Below are 371 nucleotides of genomic sequence, written 5' to 3'. Positions count from 1 at the left end.
AGTCAGATGGGGGGGGGGGGCGGGGGGGAGGGCGCCAACAGCAGCAGCGTCATGGTGATGCAGTTCATCCCGACTTTGTTGGGGGGCACCACTCCTCATTTAGTTCACATTTGCAGTGAACTTTTCAAGTGCATAATGACATCAATATATCAACTAAAAAAACGAGGATCTCCTGCTCAGAACATTTTATCCTCTCTGGTTCTTCCTCTCCTTCCTCTTTACGGCAAATAAAGCAGACGCCGTCTCACGCCTGCTAACGACGCAGTCTGGCCCTACACAAATAAAACTCTTCTTCTTCAGAAGAAGATGCTGCAGATGCCGTAACCACACAGATCGTGGGATCGTCAGACGAGAGGTGAGAAGAGACCATC

Source organism: Cynoglossus semilaevis, chromosome 11 (assembly GCF_000523025.1).
Source record: "Cynoglossus semilaevis isolate Cse_v1.0 chromosome 11, Cse_v1.0, whole genome shotgun sequence".
Classification (NCBI taxonomy): domain Eukaryota; kingdom Metazoa; phylum Chordata; class Actinopteri; order Pleuronectiformes; family Cynoglossidae; genus Cynoglossus; species Cynoglossus semilaevis.
This window is presented reverse-complemented; position numbering follows the sequence as displayed.